The 19,373-nt window shown below is 38.1% G+C and overlaps 1 long non-coding RNA gene and 1 pseudogene across 1 annotated transcript; one reads left to right on the top strand and one right to left on the bottom strand.

Moving 5' to 3' along the window:
- Positions 1-15,675, bottom strand: part of LOC109021368 — a 33,911-nt pseudogene extending 18,236 nt beyond the window's left edge.
- Positions 15,676-15,771: 96 nt separating this feature from the next.
- On the top strand, positions 15,772-18,180 carry LOC108997179. The gene is made up of 2 exons (XR_001997133.2): positions 15,772-16,080; positions 17,807-18,180. It is a non-coding gene; the product is annotated as an uncharacterized LOC108997179 (long non-coding RNA).
- The last annotated feature ends 1,193 nt before the right edge of the window (positions 18,181-19,373 follow it).

The raw sequence follows: 19,373 nt of genomic DNA on the forward strand, positions 1-19,373 counted from the left end.
CACAGTGGAAGAAGAGGGCATAGAAGGCACAAGAAAGAAATGTTGATTTTCAAAGAAAATAACATTCCTAGAAATGCGTGTGCGATGTAAAGTAGGATCATAGCAAACAAATCCCTTTTGACACACATTATATCCCAAGAATGCACATCTAACAGATTAAGCAGATAATTTATGTCGCTCATGAGGAGGTAAATGAACAAAACAGACACAACCAAAGATACGGAGATTATCGTAACTAGGTTGCTTAGCAAACAAACGAAAATAGGGAGATTCCATGTGTAAGACTTGGGAAGGTAAACGATTAATCAAGTGAGTAGCAGTTTTCAGAGCCTCGACCCAAAACATGGAGGGAACAGATGATTCTAACAAGAGAGTACGTACCACATCAAGAAGATGGCGATTTTTGCATTCAGCTACTCCATTTTGTTGGGGAGTAGCGGGACAAGAACGTTGATAGATAATACCTTTAGAAGCCAAGAATACCTTAAACTCAGTAGACAAATATCCACCACCAGAATCTGTGCGTAACGTCTTAATAGTCGCAGAAAATTGATTATCGACATACGCTAAAAACTCAGTGAAAGTACAAAAAACCTCAGATTTAGAGCGAAGAAAATAAACCCAAGTGAATCTGCTATGATCATCAATAAAAGTCACATAGTATTTAAATTTTTCATGTGAACTAACTAGGGAAGGTCCCCAAACATCACTATGAATAAGATCAAAGCAATGAGACGCTCTACTAGCATGCAAAGGAAAGGGAAGTGTTTTGCTTTTACCAAGTTTACAAGAATCACACTCAAAAGATAAAGAAGAAGAACATTCTTTATTACCAAGAAAACCAGAGTGCAATACATGAGATAAGATCTGAGTATTGGGATGGCTTAAAAGACGATGTCATACCATACTCAAATCAGGAACATTATTACAAGCAAAAGATTTAATAGAAGACACTGAAGAAAATGTGGGAATAGGTAAAAATAGTGGAAACAAGCGCCCCACTTTAGGTCCATTCGCGATCGGCTCCCCCGTGACCTGGTCCTGCACAACACAACCATCACCAGAAAAATTAACAGCACAATTGTTATCAACTAATTGACCAACAGAAATAAGATTCGTGGAAAGCTGAGGAGCAAGAAACACATCAGTAAATGTGGAAGAAGCATCTCCAACAGCATCTATAGGCAAAGAACTGCCATTGGCAGTCTGAATGGCAGATTGACCAACATAGGGCCGAACATGACACAGGGTTGTGGAAGTATTCGTCATGTGATTAGAAGCGCCCGAGTCTACGTACCAGAGTTTAGTATTATTTTTACCTTGAAATCCCATCGCAGATAATGCCGAAATGAGCATTTGTTGCACCATTTCTGGTGTGCAGTAATTTGCTGCAGGAGGTGCAAAATTAGAGAAAGCACCTGAGGAGGAGCCATGTGCTACACGAGTTGCTGCAGGAGGAACAATAACAGAAGTCTGGAATGCTTGAGCTTGACGATTCTGTGGACGGATGCGACATTCTTTGATAATATGACCCTTTTTCTTGCAATAAGAACAATATTTTTTGGAACAGTTGGCAGTAATATGCCCATATTCCTTGCAACAGAAACATTGCAAATTTTTAGAAGTCATAGGTGATCCTCGTCCTTGGGCAGCATAAGCCACAGTTGCCATCCCAGAATTACCATGAGATTGCTCCAGAATAGCTTGAGTACTAAGACGTTGTTCTTCACGAAGTAACTCACCAAAACAAATATCAAGAGAAGGAACAGGTGATCTATTCAGCAGAGAGGAGCGAATAGATTCATATTCCGGGCGTAGTTTCATAAGAAACTGATCACGCCGGCTAGTCTCATGAAGAGTCTGAATAGTCGAAAGAGCGGCAACAGGAACATCCGCTGTAACCAAATCAGTATATTCATGCCAAAGAGTTAGAAATGCTGAGTAGTAGTCTTGGATGGAAAGACTACCATGTTGAAACATGGCAATCGCATGTTCTAACTGAAAGCGACGAGCATCATTAGCTTGATGATAAACCTTCTTCAAGTAATTCCACATGGATTGAGCGGAACGATGAGCCCGTAAGTTGGTAACAATATGTGGTTCCACCGAACCAAGAAGCCAAGACATAATCCGAGCATCAAGCACAGCCCATGAAGGAGAAGTCTTGAGATCATGGGATGTGTCGGGATTATATGTTTGGGCGATATCTGTGCCATCAATATGACCCCAAAGATCTTTTCCCTTGAGGAAAAGCTCAAACTGAAATGCCCAAGTAGAATAATTGGTGCCCGTAAACTTGACACATACAGGTGCAGAGTCCATCGCAAATAAATGAAGCCAAGACAAAGCAAAAACAGAAACAGCAAGGGAAATCAACCGAGACCAAAAAAATATAGACCGAAAATTTCTATAGTCTCCAGGAAACAAAATCAAGACAGAAACCGAAAGCCAAAGAACATAAAAAACTGACCAAGCCGCGAGAGAAAAAAAATCCCACGTGAGAAGCTGCACCCAGACGAAGTCGAGAACCCAAATGGGAATAACCAGAACAAGCCACAGCCACCCAGACCAAGCCGAAAGTCACAACAACGAGAATCCCAGAGCCGAAAATTGCCAGAGAGTTGCGATGGCAACTACGAAGACACAGAGACGCCGGAAACACTACCAGAGTGCTGCGCCGACAAGCAACTTTCCACAGAAATGGCCGAAAGGCGTAGAGAAGACTGCGTCGACAGCCACCTAACAACAGAGAGTGCCGAAGCCACCAGACCCGAAACGGGATTGCCGAAAAAAAGAAAAAAAATTGACGACGACAAGAAACTAGGAGACGGCTCTTGATACCATGTCAAGATAAGTCGAAATATTGTGTGAAAATAGCCAAAAGTATTCGGCCTTGTGGTTTCTCTCCAATATATAAACTGTACAAAGGATTCTATACATGGAAAGGATTCTATACATGGAAATAACGTTGTATATGCTAATTCTATCCCTATACAATCTGTCAATTATTAAGCTAATGATTTTGAAGAGTAAATCAAGGAAACAATATATGGAAACAAATATGGACAGCAAAGCTGTCCATTGACAATAACCATTCATCCAAAAAAAAAAAATTATTAACAAAATCAAAGTTCTAAACCCTAAACCACCTAACAAAATCAGGGTCCATATCTTAGACCACTTGGCTAGGGGGAGCTTGAACTCATTGCTAATTCTGCCCCACTATAAATCACGCTATAACTTCTCAAGATGTGGTGATAGGGAAAAGAGACAGAAAATAGGTTGGCAGATTTAGAGAATCCTCTTACTTACAAATATCACGGCTTCCAACCAATTAGACAACATTCCATCTTCTCCATAATGGCATCCCAATTAGACTTCGCTTTGAATGACACCCCAACGGGAGACCTACATACTTCAATAAAGAAAATACCTTACATCAAAAAATACGATCAACCTCCAATATTATCCTCGCCTCCCACTGTTACTAATTCTGAATTGGGCAAGAATAATTTTTAGCCTTGAAAAGACTTCAAAGCAAAGGAACTAGCATTAACTTTTATTGACTAGGAACCTCGGAGACCGTGCAAAAGCAACATCCTTACTCTGTTAAATCTCGAACCTGTGTAAAGCATACACATCGCACAGATCAAGTGAAGTATCATCTTTTCATCAATGGAACATAGCCCCTAGAAATTGTTCACACCCAACAATTTGAACTTGATACTTGGGGGAGCATACCCCAACGCCAACACCCTTACCACTTGAGCCAACCCTTCAGGGTTTATAGCAACAAACATTAATGACCGAGATGATTCAGCATCACTCACAAAATATCAGTTTCATCTACGAAGAGAGGATGAGACAAGGTAGGTTCTTCATAATTTCTAGTCCCTATCGATAGTTATGTAGCTGACAACTTGATGGCACCGAGAAGTGGCAACATTTCTATCGACAAGCTTACAACCTAAGCCAAGATGCTCAGACCCGATATTTCTTCCTTAGTCAAAGAAGAGGCCCCAAACCAGGATCTAACCTTCCACTTAATGAAACCTAGGGTTTAAGATTGTGTTGAAGCCACTTAAGGTGTGATCCAAAGGCTAGGCCTTTGCCCTCCTCTATTTTGGAAAGGGGATTTAACAGCCCACTATCTTTCTACCTCCCAAGGCCTAAGCCACTCTCAGGACCCATGTTCTGGGCCACTATTGACTTCACCTAAATAATGGCCTAAGTAAGGTTTTGAGAAGTATGAGGCTCCCAAGGCTTAGACTTGGACTGGACTTTCCAGGGCCTATGTGCTGCTTTAGCCTCTTTGGCCCACCCCACTAGCCAGACCAAGTGGACCCTAGCCCGAGTTAGAGTCTAGTCTCATTATACACCTATCCACCTCCTTTTAAAAGCAACATGTCTCTCAAGAAGCTAAAGTCCAAAAATTCACCCTTATTGTCCTTAATATTATGCTTTGACTCCGCATCAGCAATACCTTCAGCTTTCTTCAGTTGTACCCTCGCTTCACCATTACCTACACAGCTGCATGAAATTTTGGAGAATCATACAATGCCAAATGAAATTTCAGCTTTTTCTGGGACACAGCCAATTGCTCCCCTGTTGGCAGGAGCACCCCTTGTTCTCCTAGTAACTACCAATTCCTCGGCAGACAATGGTTTGCTGACCAACAGAATTATCATCACCATCACAGATGATTTTTCCAAACTTATCATGCGATGAACACCCATCTTGAGGGTTCCAAGAGAGTGCCACTCTGGCTCCACCACCAAACCACAGCTAGAAGAAAAGCAAGGCCCGTCAAAGTTCAAACAATTCCAACCACGACCATAGCATCCCTCCAGTATAGTGAGGAAACCACTGCAACCACCTCCTCCCTATCCTGCCAAAGACAAGAATGTATCATGGCAATTGAAACAACACTGGGCAATGAAAGTTCTGTTGCAAGCCCTGGAGGATTTCACATATTCCTGCATCCCCCCAACCTAGTAGAACAAGGCTTTCACCTTCCGAACAACCATGGCAAACTGACTTTACATGGTGAAATTGCTCAGGTAGGCCTCTTATTTTTTCCACTATGCATCACACAAATACCACTTCCTTTGTCAAAAACTCCAACACCTTAGCTTTGATGTGTAACCAGCTCAAAAACCCCATACTCTGTTTACCAAGGTACCTTGACAATGAAGTACAAAAAAATCCCAGCGAGAAACTGTACTAACTCGTCAGGAATAGATTTGACAAGATATCATGTTAACAGAACACATGCATATCAAATAATAGTAACAACATGGAAACCATTATTATCCATGATAGATAAAGATTATGATTAGACCTGAAGAACAGCAAAGCACAGATCTTCCAATTCAGCTTTCAATGCTCACAGACCCAATCTGGACGCAAGTGAGCACCATATAACCAAGGTCTCCTCCGCAACAGCTTGAGCCTTTGGCAACGGCAGCACGTAACTGTAAAAATAAATCATCCAAGTTTGACTCGCATGATAGATTATAAGCCTACATTTTGTAATCACTTAGTTCGATGTCAGCAAATATTCACCGCATATTCCAATTTAGTGTTAAAACTAACAGATTAGTGGGCAGAAGGCGTGGTGGAGGCACTAATTTTTAGGTGGGGTGGTGGGAGGCACTAATATGTATGTGGCATTAATATGCAATATCCATCCATCCACTTCACTAAGCTGCTAATTTTAACACTGTTTTGGACAGAGGAGAAGACATTCCAAATTAATCTTGAATTGGGTATTGATTGAAAAAGCTTGTCATTTAGAGGGAGTTTGCAAATGATCACATATTTTACAATGGATTGCAATTAACCCTAGAACTAAAATTTAAAAAATAAGAAGGAAAAACGAGATTTTCACACTTCAAGAATCAATTCTAAGTAAATATTAATGCGCATATTCACCCTTTTAACAGACACAAACTGATAATATTATGAGAATTAGGAACAGTCAAGAGTCAGTACATGGTTCTCATGTTGTGAAGACGATCTGCAAGCTTGATGAGAACTACACGGGGATCATCAACCATGCCCAGGAGCATAACTCTTAAATTGTTGGCCTAAAAAATGAACAGTTAAAATATGAGATTCAGAAATTTCTGTAGCTATGATATGATGCTTCTCGCTTATTAAAAATTCACAATGTTAAATTTTAATGCTACGGTTGCATCTAACTAAGACCACCCACGTTTTCTACCATTGGAGTTTCCTTTTGACCAAGTAACCTTTAACACAAAGTAATGGCCTCTTAGGGCGTTATCAAATGTTCTGAAATGCAAATGAAAGCATTATCAATGGTAACTAAGATTAACCAATGTATACTAGTGGGTCTCACCACAAGCTTCTATAAGCAATTGCCCTTGGTTCATAATTACAATCAGTACTAAATCAGGATGGCATAGAACCTCCAATATATATTTACGCCAACAGAATTTGTTCTTATATATTACATTTAATGTCATTTGTGATTCAAGTGTATTGATAAAAAATCCAAATTAATTTCCTAAAAATTTCTGATTTCCGTCACAATCTAGCAACAAAGTTGTATACCTCTTCAGGATCAAGGGTACCCGAGTTCACATGTATCCTGCGGTGTCTCCGTAATAGCTGCAAAAAATAAATAAATGACATGCGAAGACACCACAATAGAGCAGACCAAAAAACATAACCATAAGTATTAATCTTGCAGAAGCCAAAAACAGAGATTGCAAGTAAATGATGAGCACAACATGATGAAACCATCAGAACTCAAACCATGATTGCAATGCCACCAAAAGAATAATAAAGACTATGGAACATGAAATCAAAGTAGCAGGACAACAAAATGAGAAAAGAAGATTAGGAAATGTATGTCAACAATTTCCTACTTCAAACAGAATCATTAATGTTTTTCTCCAATTCTGCCACCATCCAGGTGGCATTTATTTATCTTGTACTTGGGGAAAATCCACATATCATACAGGAAATGAAAATCTCTTTTCATGGTTAAAATGAAAATATAAATTGAAGTATAAGACCATTGGCAGAGAGAATTTGAAACAATCTTCAAATTTTCTCAATATCAAAATGTTTTACCAAAATGACTGTTATTTCTGGCACTGTGTTACCACTAATCCAAAAGGGCAAGAAAATGGAAAATCACATGTTTATACACGTTTCTCATTAATTCAAAATTCATAAATGAATTCCATCCAAGCATCCCAATCTAACACACTGAAAGAACTGATGAACATTCCAAATCAAGTCAAATGTCAGACCTAATCTCCCGCTTGAATATTTTCACTTGAAACCAAAAGATAATGGTTCTTATTATCATAACCAGTTTATAATACCTGATTACTTAACCTGGAAACGCCTGCTACCAACTTAGCTACATCATCACCAAAGTCTTCTTCTATCTTGTGCAAACTTTCGCATGTATCATCAATCACATCATGGAGAATCCCAGCCACAACTGTATCAACAGCCTGCACCAACTTGACAATCTTAATGAAGGAATCAATGGGATGGAAATGTGGCTTTATACAATGAAAGTGTCTTTCATAAACCAAAATAAGTGACCATATTGCTACTAACACATGCAACATTATAACAAAGAGAAGTATTGCCCATCGACTTGATGTTGAATCTTACAAGAAACCAAACTGAAATTGGTAAACAAAAAATTTGTGAGAAATGTGTGGGGTTGCCCATATGCAGATTGGGCCTATCTAGCTTCGGATGGGGCATCAGGCGGTATTTTGGTGATGTGGGATAAAAGGGTCGTGGAGAAAATGGAGGAGTTTGTAGGGGAATTTACAGTGGCTTGCTCTTTCAAGATGGTAGAGGATAATTTCTTGTGGGCTTTTGCAGGTGTTTATGGACCAAATGCTGACAATATTAGAAGTCGTTTGTGGGATGAGTTGGCTGTTATCTATAGCGGGTGGGATCTTCCTTGTTGCATAGGAGGAGATTTTAATGTAGTAAGGTTCCCTAGTGAAAGATCTAGAAGTACTCGGATACATCCAGCCATGACTGATTTTTCAGAGTGCATTTTTTACCTGAATCTTGTTGAACTCCCTCTAGTTGGTGGTCTCTTCACTTGGTCTAATAGTCAATCTTGGTCCCGGCTGAATAGATTTTTAATATCGCCGGACTGGGAAAGCCATTACCCAGAGGTATGTCAGAAGAGACTGTTGCGCCTATGCTCTGATCATTTTCCCATAGTATTAGACGGAGGTGGCATTCAAGGAGGTCGTTGTTATTTCAAGTTCGAAAACATGTGGCTTAAAAGCGATGGCTTCGTGGACAAGGTAAGGCATTGGTGGTCTTCTTATCAGCTTTATGGTACCCCCTTTTATATTCTTGCAGGCAAACTGAAAGCGTTAAAGGAAGATTTAAAGCTTTGGAATTTTCACTCTTTTGGAAATATAGGGGAGCAAAAGAAAACTCTAAGGGAGGAATTACAGAATCTCGAAATGATTATTGAGGATAGGGCTCTTACCCCAGAGGAAGTTTCACGTAAGACAACGCTGGCATCAGAGTTGGAAAGGGTTTTAACTTTAGAAGAGATCTCTTGGCAACAGAAGTCAAGAGCTCTTTGGTTGAAGGAAGGGGATCGAAGCACAAAATTCTTCCATAAAGTCGCTAACTCTCATCGGTGAACTAACTCTATTGAGATGCTGAAAATCAATGGTAGTGATTACACAGAAGCCTCTGTGATCCGGGAACATGTGGTGAATTTCTATGAATATCTATTTACAGAAAATGAGGGCTGGAGGCCCAATCTAGATGGACTTGGTTTTGAGTCCATTGAACCACAAACAGCCTCCTTGTTGGAAAGACCTTTTGAGAAAGAGGAGGTATTGGATGTGGTTCGAAAGATGATGTAGGATAAAGCACCAGGCCTTGATGGCTTTACATTGGGGTTTTTTCAAACATGTTGGGAGGTGGTGAAAGATGACATTATGAATGTGTTTCAGGAGCTTTTCTTGGCTGAGAAATTCAAGAAAAGCCTGAATGCTACTTTTATTGCTTTGATTCCGAAGAAATTCGAAGCTTTAGAATTGAAGGACTTTAGGCCCATTAGCCTCATTAATGGGATATACAAAATCATTTCAAATGTGCTAGTTAACAGGTTAAGGGTGGCAATTGATAAAGTAATCTCAAAGCCATAAAATTGTAAAGGGTCTTCAGATCCTGGACTCAGTCTTAATTGCAAATGAATGTCTGAATAGTAGATTAAAGTCTGGCACTCCAGGTATTATTCGTAAACTAGATATAGAAAAAGCATATGATCATGTAAGCTGGGAATTCCTCTTATACTTACTGAAGAGATATGGCTTTGGGGAGAGGTGGTGTATGTGGATCAAATGGTGTATTTCAACGGCAAGATTTTCAGTCTTGATCAATGGTAACCCAGAGGGTTTTTTCAATAGCACTCAAGGCTTAAGACAGGGTGATCCCTTATACCCCCTGCTTTTCGTTATCGTCATAGAGGCTTTGAGTAAGATGTTATCCGCTGTGGTTAGTCATGGTTTTATGGCTGGATTTTCAATGGGTAATCCACAAAGGGGAGTTATCTTGGTCTCCCACTTATTATTCACAGATGACACTTTAATTTTCTGTGATACAGAAAAAGACCAACTTAGGGGAAGGCGCTTCTTTTTTGTTTTAAAGCAGCATCAAATTTGAGAGTTAACTTCGATAAATCAGAGTTAGTGCATGTTGGGAACATCAGTATTTCTCGGCAATTGGCTAATACTCCTGGGTGTAAGGTCGCTTCTCTCCCTATGACATATTTGGGGTTACCATTGGGGGCCGCATCACGGGCTTTGTCTATTTGGAACACAGTTATTGAGAAAATATAATGAAGATTGGCTAGGTGGAAGAGATTGTATTTGTCGAAAGGAGGCCGGGTGACTCTTATCAAGAGTACTGTCTCGAACTTACCAACTTACTTTCTTTCTTTATTTCCAATTCTAGCTAGTGTGGCAGCACGAATTGAAAAACTTTATTGGGATTTCTTATGGAGTAGGATTGGAGATGAATTCAAGTTTCACCTAGTCAGTTGGGATAAGGTGTGCAAACCAATTCATTCAGGTGGGTTGGGGATAAAGAATTTGAGAACTTTTAATCGGGCATTGCTTGAAAAATGGCTTTGGAGATACGAACCAGAAGCTCTATGGAAATTAGTGGTTGATTGCAAACATGGGGGGGGGGGATTGGTGTACTAGAGAGGGGAATGGGTCCTATAGGGTGGGGGTTCGGAAGCACATTCGACGTGGATGGGGGGTGTTTTCTCGACATACTAAATTTATGGTGGGGGAGGGCACTCATATAAAATTTTGGAAGGACATATGGTGTGGGGAGGAGGCTCTAGCAGACGCCTTCCCATTTGTTTTTCGTGTGGCATGTGATCAAGAGGCTTCAGTGGCGGATCTCATAGTTTGTTCAGGGGATCAAGTCCACTGGAATGTCACCTTTAGTAGAGCAACTCAAGACTGGGGTGGAATCCGGCAGGTAAGGATGTTTTTTCGGTTCGCTCCTTCTATAAGTCCCTTACTTTGCTTCCAAACACTCATTTTCCTTGGAAAGGATTGTGGAGGAATAAGGCGCCTCCAAAAGCACTATTTTTCATTTGGACAGCGGCTCTAGGTAAGATTCTGACCACTAATAATCTGCGGAAGCGCCGGGTTATTATTCCAGAATGGTGTTGTATGTGCAAGAAAGCTAGCAAGACACTGGATCATCTTTTGCTACATTGTGAGACAACTAGAGCCCTATAGAGCAATGTGTTCATTCAAATAAGGTCAAATTGGATGATGCCTGCTACAGTGGTAGAGTTATTGGCTAGCCGGGTAATGCCGGGTGGTGCTCCACAAATCAAAGCTATGTTAAAGATAGTTCCTATTTGCATTATGTGGTGCATATGGCGGGAGCGTAACGAGCAGACATTCGAAGATAAGGAGCGGACAATAGAGGATCTTAGAATTTTATTTTTCCGCACCTTATTTCTTTGGGCTATTGCTGTAGATTTTAATGGCCTAAATATACATGATTTTCTTATTTCTTTTTTAGAAACTAGATAGGTTTTATCTCTTGTATACCACCTTGTGTACCTGGACTTTGCCTATTCTTATTTCTACTACCGTTTACATATAAAAAAAAAAAAAAAAAAAACTTGATGTTGAATCATATTTCTTTATATACAGTTAGTCATTCATTTCATGATCATTTGCAAAAAATAAGCATAATTAGAAGTCAATGTGAACATATATTCCACAAAGGTTTCACGGTAAAACTACCCCCAAAAATGGGAAAAAAGTACAAGTATCAACACTAGCATAAAAAAAATCCATAACTGCCAATGAAAAGGGATAAGTAGCCAAAGCAAAATATAAAAAGGGGAAAAGTGGGAAAAAAGCACACCAAGTGCTGTGAATTTTAAATAAATAAGTGTGTGTATATATGTATATATATTCTTATACCCAGTGTGGGTGAAATTAAAACCTAAATATTATATTAGATATGAAAAAAGAGGTCAATTGAGATAGGGCATGGTAAGGGCTATATACTGTTGATTTAAAGTAGGCAATAAATACCTTCATTTTTTCTGATCATAATCTTTAGAGCACTGGTAATGGTTTATGCATCTTCATATTTGCATAATATCTCTCTAAATTGGTCTACATTGGATTATGCATCTTCAAAATGTTGCATAGCTATGAATAATATTTCTTCAAATTTGAAGAAATACTATTTACTCTCCAAACATTATTTTACTGTTTTTTCTCTCTCCTATCCATTAAAATCAACTTTATGGAATTTGTATTAAAATGATTTTGATATATGAAATTTGTATTAAGTTGATGATACAAAAAGTTTTTTAGTACATATTAATATTTATTGATAAAATTGGTCATTTTGATATATGAAATTGGTAATATTTAGATATATGGAATTGGTATTTTTTAGCACATGATGCTAATTGTAAAATATATAAAAATAATAATTTTAAGAAAAAAATAAATAATAATAATATTTATTATTATTTGGTTCAAAGATGCATAATACAATGTGAGAGTTTTTCTTGATATGCAAAATCAATTTTCAAAAGATGTAATTTTGAAAATGCATATAGAGAAACCAATGCTAGTTCTCTTATAGGCATATCTTCTTTGTGTAAGCAACACATGAGACACGCGTTTTGATAAGCCACTTGGTGTTGAAAGGTCTACCACTCAATACTGGAACTAATCTTTTTCAACTTAAATCAGGGAGCATAAAATTAAAAAAGATAAAAACAACAATGAATGGCTATGATTATGGTCTACCCCTTTGCAACACAGTTTATTGTATTCAGGTCTTCCAGATTACCATCACTGTATTTCTAGACTATTCAACAATCATTCTTCCCGTCAATCTTGCCATTATGTTTAAGTTCATGCATCCCTTCAGCTAGCTACGTATGAGGAAACTAGAAGCCTTAAAAACTGGAAACACAAAAGAAAGAGGCCTGCATACTCGTTTCCCACTTGATGGAACCAATATTGCTAAGATTCTTCCCGTATGAATACAATGAGTTAAATAAGGATCTCCTGTTTTCCGTAATTGGCCGCAGTGAGCTTTTTTTGCAAATGCTATAGCCTTTTGCACCTGCCTTCACAGAGTGAGTGTTTTAGTCACAGCAGATGCCTATAAGCAAGTTATGATTTGAGTAAAGATGGTAAACCTTTGCATCGCTAAATATAGGATATCCAGTTACATCTTCCCCCTCCAGTATCAGAGAACCTGCACCACAACGATGATACTTATATTTAGTTTAACAAACTAGAGGAGAAAAGGATTCACAAGTGGAAAATCCATAAGTTAAATATTTCAAAAGCACCACCTGTGAACTTCAACTAATTCCAGTTAAATGAAAAAAGGGGGAAAAAAAAAAGGATGACAAAATGCTTGATACTATTGAAGCTACTCCAATGAATAAGTTCAAATTGTTCGGTAGTCCATAGGGAAATGGAGATCATAAAAAGTTTTAAAAGCTAAATTGTATTTGTAGTATGATGTTTGATCTGTTTAGTGTTAAGAGGGGGTCATTATCGTTTGATTGGGGTTGCCTGCGCAAATCTAGGGAATAGTATGCAGATCATTTGTTGTTAAACCGTTCAGATCCAGATGGGTCGCCCTCGTGACCAGATTTGTACCCCACCTCATCATCCTCTTCGGATCCCAAGTTGCAATGAATCGGTTCAAGGAGTGGAGTACCCTAGAATTGAAGAAAGTAAAGGTGGCCGCTCCTAGTATTTCATACCCTCATCCTGCCCAAACCCAAATCTACCAGCTTCTCACCCCTGCTTTTTTTTTTTTTTTTCCTGCACTAGGATACCAAAAGACTTGGTTAATTTCTTGGAGATTTTGGTATTTTCTAAACTAATTCTTATTGATTTTCTCTCTCTCATTAGGAAACAGTATTTTTCTCTCTTTAGGTTATCACACTTTGGTTAGTTTTCTTCTGATGATTGTAAAAGTTAAACCTCCCCCCCCCCCCCCCCACCCCCGGGGCCCAAGGACAAAGGATCAACCGACCAACTAACAAGGGTTAATGTGGTTTGGTACAAATTCTTGTTTTCAAACAATAACACAATAACAATATAAACCATTAAACTGTGACAAAGTGAAGCATTATAAGTTATGCTCTGACAAAAAATTTGATTACATAAAACTACGCTTTGAAATAACATTTTGTTTTCAATTAAGGCAACATACTACAGCAGCAAGTCGACCAGAGCAAACATAGTTACTATAGTCAATGAAATTGGCAAGAAATCCAATTTCGGTTGGTTTATTACTGTAGACCAATTCCACTTCCTAAAACTATTTTGTATCATATCAAAGACCAGAACAGTAAAGCGGGGAAAGCATCAATCACCTCTTGCTACACTGTGAGTTGCCTGGGAATTTATTGGTGGTGATATTCAGAACTTTTGGAATTGAGGGGGTTATGGGAATTCCTGTAGAGGACATGGATAATCATATATTTGGAAGATGGTCCCCCTACACTTAATGCGTGTATTTGCCAAGAACGCAATGCTCAAGCTTTTGAAGGATGAGAAAGGATGGTGGCGGAGTTAAAAGATACTATGTTAAGCACCCTATATGTTTGGATGGCTGCTCACCACAAATTTGTATCTCTTAATTTTCTAGACTTTAAGGCCTCGTTTAGTTATGCAATTCAGATGAGAACAGATGAGATATTTTGTTGAAAGTTGAATAAAATATTGTTATAATATTATTTTTATTTTGAAATTTGAAAAATTTGAATTGTTTATTATATTTTGTATGGGAGTTTGAGAAAGTTGTAATGATTATATGAGATGAGATAAGATAGTTTGGTTTTGTTTAACCAAACGAGCCCTAAAGACTTGCTCTTTTTCATCTTCTTGTTAGTTGGGTGTTTCTTTTGGATACTCTTTATGCGATTGGGTTGTAAACCTTTGTGCTTTAGTAAGAAAAAATACAAGATATTTTTTAATCAAATTCATTAATAGTAAACAAAAAAACCAAAAAGCAAAAAAGAAACAAAATAGTAAAATGAATTTTGTTTCAAACGCATCAATCATCATTTACAAAAGGAGTAAATAATCACAACATTCCAAGTCAACTTGTATTCACCTAAACAATATTTTGGATAACGAAAACAACTTCCATCACCCTATTATTAAAACTGGAACGTGTTGTTTGACTTGTTTTGTCGTAAAAAGCTTTTCAGAAAACGTTTTCTCCATTTTCCGTTGTTTTGTCGTGGAAAAAAAATGCCGTTGAGAAAACTATTTTTGGGTCAATTGTAAATTTGCTACTGTGGAACAAAAAAAGAGAGGCGGGAGCCATTTTCTGCAAAACTATCCAACGGCATCAACATCTTTTATGACAATGTGGACAGGCGATAGCGTTGACAATTTTGGGTATAATTGACAGTTGACGGTTGAAGGTGGGTATGGGTGATGGCGGTGGTGTGTAAAAGATTTTCATGCCAACCAAACGGGAAAAAATATTCTTGACATTATTTTCAGGATCTTCACAAGCAATAGAAGCAGAAACTTATTTGTTTCATCCGAAAATATTTGTGAACCATTCTCTCGAAACATTAAAAACAAAACAAAATTTAATTCCCAAAAGCAAATTAAGCACCAATTTCTCATCATAGAATTTCCCCAACTAAGGCAAGGAAAAATAAAAGATCAAAGCAACTCTGTTTCACAAAAGCACTTCCCAAAAAAACAACAAAAACACACCTGCTTGCTCCTCCACCTTGGGCCACAAGAAATCGACCTTGGTGGAAAGACATGCCCCGGAAGCGATGGCGACAGCGGTGACGGCGACATGCGTAATGGCAGACGTCACGGCACCGTGAAGGGATGAGCCGGAACCGGCCGCGGCGATGGCGTTTCCGGCGGAGATGACGGAGCTGAGGGAGGAGGAGACGGTGAGTACGGGAGCAATCGGATAAACAATAGGGCGGTATTTCCGGGAGTTGCGGAAACGGTGGAGAGTGCGAAGGAATGGAGGTGTCTTGGCCTTGTGGGCTAAAAGAAACATTGTGACTGTGGAGCTCTGGTTTCGACATGAGGACATGGTGGTTGGGTGGTTGGTTAGTTGCGGTTTGGTCCAAACTATTTATATATAATAATAAATAAAAATAATAGAGAAATTCTCCTCCTAAGCCGGTTCTTTTCTCCAACACCATACACTGTGATGTTGCAAATCCGGTCTGATTGCCACGTCACGGTTTTACACTCATCGATGTGCCCTCAGATCTGACCCTCACTTCTCCTACGCGCAAAACGCAGAAAGGCCTCTCGACAGAGTATGTCTTCCCCTCCCGTTTGAGCCTCGAGCCCTCTCTCCCTCTCTAACTTCTGTATCCCTCTCTCCATCTCTCTGTTTCGTACCCTCTCTCTCTCTAAACCTGATCTGTGACTCGATTCCATATTGGAGGAAACTACTACGTCCAAATCTGACTCGAAGACATACGTGCGTGCGTGTCCAACTTAGCTCATCCCCTACATCACAGTAAGTTTTCGGCCGAATCCTTCTTTTTGGTTCCCCAATACAGTGATGGTGTTTAAGTTGGGTTTCTTGAGTAGAAGAGAAACATTGAGTTGGGTTTTCTATTGTGTTTAATTTTTTGTATGGAAGTTGTTTTCTCTTAATTGTTTCTTGAATGTAACTATGTTTTTGGCTCTGCCCATCGACTGTTTGATGGGTTTATTGAGCGAAATGGACATTGTGTGTGTCCATGGTTGTGCCAATCACGATCTGTGTTCTGGTTTGGAAACTCTAGGAGAAAAGAAGAAACCGAAGATAATGGGAAAAAGAGATCATTATTTTGGAAGGAAAACTCATCCTCTTTCATTCTCTTCAGATCTATGTTGGTCTTGGGTTTTCTCTTCCACCTCGTGCATGGATTAAGTCTTGGGTAGAAGAAATAAGATCTGGGCCAAATGAAAAGGACTGGGTGTGTGTTAAAACCATATTTAAGTTGGGCATGCTTGTTTACCGTGCATTTATGGGTAGCTCATGCATAATTGAAAGAATATAAATATATATATATATATATATATATATCTCATGTTGTTTACATCCAATGCTTACCGGTTTCAATTTTGAAAGGCATTATTGCCGGTTTGTTCAACTTTCTAAGAAGTAGGTGTGCAGGCCAGCTTTTTTTCCTCTTTCTTTACTTTTTTTTCCTTTGTTTTTTGGTAGGGAGGTGGGGTGCGTTATTATGAATTATGCTTCTTTCTTATTCTTTGCTTCCCATTTCTCATTTATTGCTTCACATCCATTTACAACAACTAACTACTTATTGTTGTGCTTGAACTTGACTGCTTTTCTAAACCATTGCAATTCTTTTAGAATATACATTCTTTAGTTGGTGGCGGAACCCCATTCATACCACCTGTTGTTGAACTTCAATCCCCTGTTTTTGCCATGAACTTCTTATTTAACTCACTTTTGACTGTTTCAAGAGCCTCACGCTTTGTTTCCTGTAATTTCTTTTCTTGTTCCAAAATCATATTTATCAAACTTGTGCTTTTCCACCTGAGTTCTGATATAGTTGATAAATATGATATATACTTTCATGTATATTTTTTGTAGGCATACTTATATATATTTAATATGACATAATTCATCATTGAAGATGTGATTATATGAGTAGAATTACTCATATGTCAGCCATCTTGTCATTTAAGGTATATTCACCATATTGGATTACAGCTCTAGAACAACTAGACTCCAGAACAAGCGTTATGCAGTAATGAATGCATGCTTCTATGCATGGTCTATAGTATTATTCAATCAAGTGCAATTACATTAAGTTCATACACCACAACAACATTTCCTCTAGACTCTATGCCAAGGACATATTGATATATGGACCCAAATGCAAGTTGATGCAGACCTGAAATGTCGCAATTATTCTGCATGAGTACAGTGTTTATTACAATTTTGTAAACTTTGGCATTAAATATTTTCACTATCTCTTTTAGATCACCTATGGAATCGAGTCATTCATCATCATGTGTAGTTGATGATTTTCAAATGGAATCACTAACATGTTGGTGTGGTTTGAAAGTCCCATTAAAGACCTCCCAAACTAACAAAACTCCTGGAATGAAATTTTATACTTGCTAGAAGTATAACATAGTTAAGCATTTTTTTTTTTTTGGTCATATTTTTGTATTGCTTTTTAATTTGTCATATTTAACGTTTGAAATTCTTGAATTGTATGCAGGGAGAAGCAATATGCCAATTCTTCTTATGGATAGATATACTTCAACTGGTAGAGGAGAAAATTCTAACAAGAGAGAATGTAGTTCGGAAGAGGGAGCGTGATTTATTATTGTGCAAGTATGAAGTTCAGAAAAAAAAATGATAAACTAATTGAGAGAGAGAATGATCTTCACAAGCAAGAGGATAAAATTCAAAAGCGGATTGTAGAGAATAGATATGCAAGTATATTATTGTGTATGTATTGGGTGTTATCTATTATACTAGTTTTGTGTTGGTATGGACAATAGATGTATTGTGTTATTGTTAATTGTAAATGGATGGTTTCGACTATGTTTCTGACAGATATTGCTAATTTGATTATGTGGTTATGGTCCATTAATATTCTTCATTTTCTAGTAAAACCTGTATATAGGATTTTATTGGGACAAGGTGTCCATAGTCACTGGTTCCATCTTGTATGATTACAATTTCTTAAGCTCTTATTGGTTATGTCAGATTGAAATGCCATAATGTATACACACCCATCTCAATTAGACGTAAAAAAAAAAAAATGAAAGTAATTCATAATATCATCAGTAGAAATGCTATCTAATTACACTGCAATAACCACCTCTAGCATGGAAATGAGCTATTACTTCCAGCTCAGTGCTAGCTGATGCTGCAATCTCCTTTTAATGTACATCAGTTTATTTGTGGTATTCTCTGTGATGTTGTGGTCAACAAAACATCATCATTTATGGTCCTTATTTTCCGCTATATTCATACGAGCGTAATAAAATATGGAGATGCACCACGAACCTGTCTACTTACAAGTGCAAACAAGCAAAATAAATTAACCCAACATATATACACACCCAACTGCTACACCAAGAATATCATATTGCACACAAAACCAAAACAAATTCAATCAACTAGTTAGCTAGAATACATGATTTATCTGCTAAAAGCATGGTACAATTATCTATTGAGGATGGGATTGAAGTGGCACAACAAGGTGACATTATCAATATGATTTTAAATCCTAAATTAACTCAACAAGCACCCAGCATATTATAAAACACAAGAGAAGTCAATGAAAATTGCTGTGTGAACTACTCAGTTCTTTAAACTACATATTACAAATCACAACAAGCCATCATTTGCTGTGTTACATTCTTTACAACAAATTATACGCTTTACATTAAAGTGTCTCGCACCCATAGCATCTTTCATCACAAAGCCTCACAGCCACAACAATAAACTAAGTTACAACCGCAGCCTCACTTCCTCATTGCCCAGTGGCGTTGGTAGCGTGACAGAATTACACTGTGTTCCAACAATATCGTCGACGTTAGCACCAAGTTGAGCTTCCAAGATCTCACCATGTTGTGATTCATCATCAAATATTTAAAAAGGTTGACAATTAAACGGTTAAATAAATATGGAGGAAAACAATGCCCCTAAGATAAGTTGTCCAGAATTTTTTTCATAACATTTTAATTTATTAGAAAAATAGATAAATGATTTGGTTGAGATAGTTTCAAGCTTCTACCTCTTATCAAGGACTGAATTCCACCGAATCGTGTTAA

The sequence above is a fragment of the Juglans regia genome, chromosome 13 (genome assembly GCF_001411555.2).
Source record: "Juglans regia cultivar Chandler chromosome 13, Walnut 2.0, whole genome shotgun sequence".
NCBI lineage: Eukaryota > Viridiplantae > Streptophyta > Magnoliopsida > Fagales > Juglandaceae > Juglans > Juglans regia.